Source organism: Marmota marmota, unplaced genomic scaffold (assembly GCF_001458135.2).
Source record: "Marmota marmota marmota unplaced genomic scaffold, marMar, whole genome shotgun sequence".
NCBI lineage: Eukaryota > Metazoa > Chordata > Mammalia > Rodentia > Sciuridae > Marmota > Marmota marmota.
The window spans coordinates 9,498,926-9,499,149 of NW_026000130.1; positions in this window are offsets into that span (position 1 = coordinate 9,498,926).

Below are 224 nucleotides of genomic sequence, written 5' to 3' on the forward strand. Positions count from 1 at the left end.
CCCAGGCATGTCCCAGAGACAGCAGAGGGAGAGCCCAGGCTAGGGAACAGGGGTAACAAGAATGGGAGGTAGGCGACTAGGGCAGTGGGAACAGCCGTGTTGGGCGGGGCAGCGCAGGTCTCGCCCGCTTGCCCCAGGCGCTGCACTGCATGCGTGAGGCAAGGGCGTCGCCCGGAGGCCACTGGCTTGGGGGCCAGAGAGGGGTGCCTCAGTCCCCGCCCCCA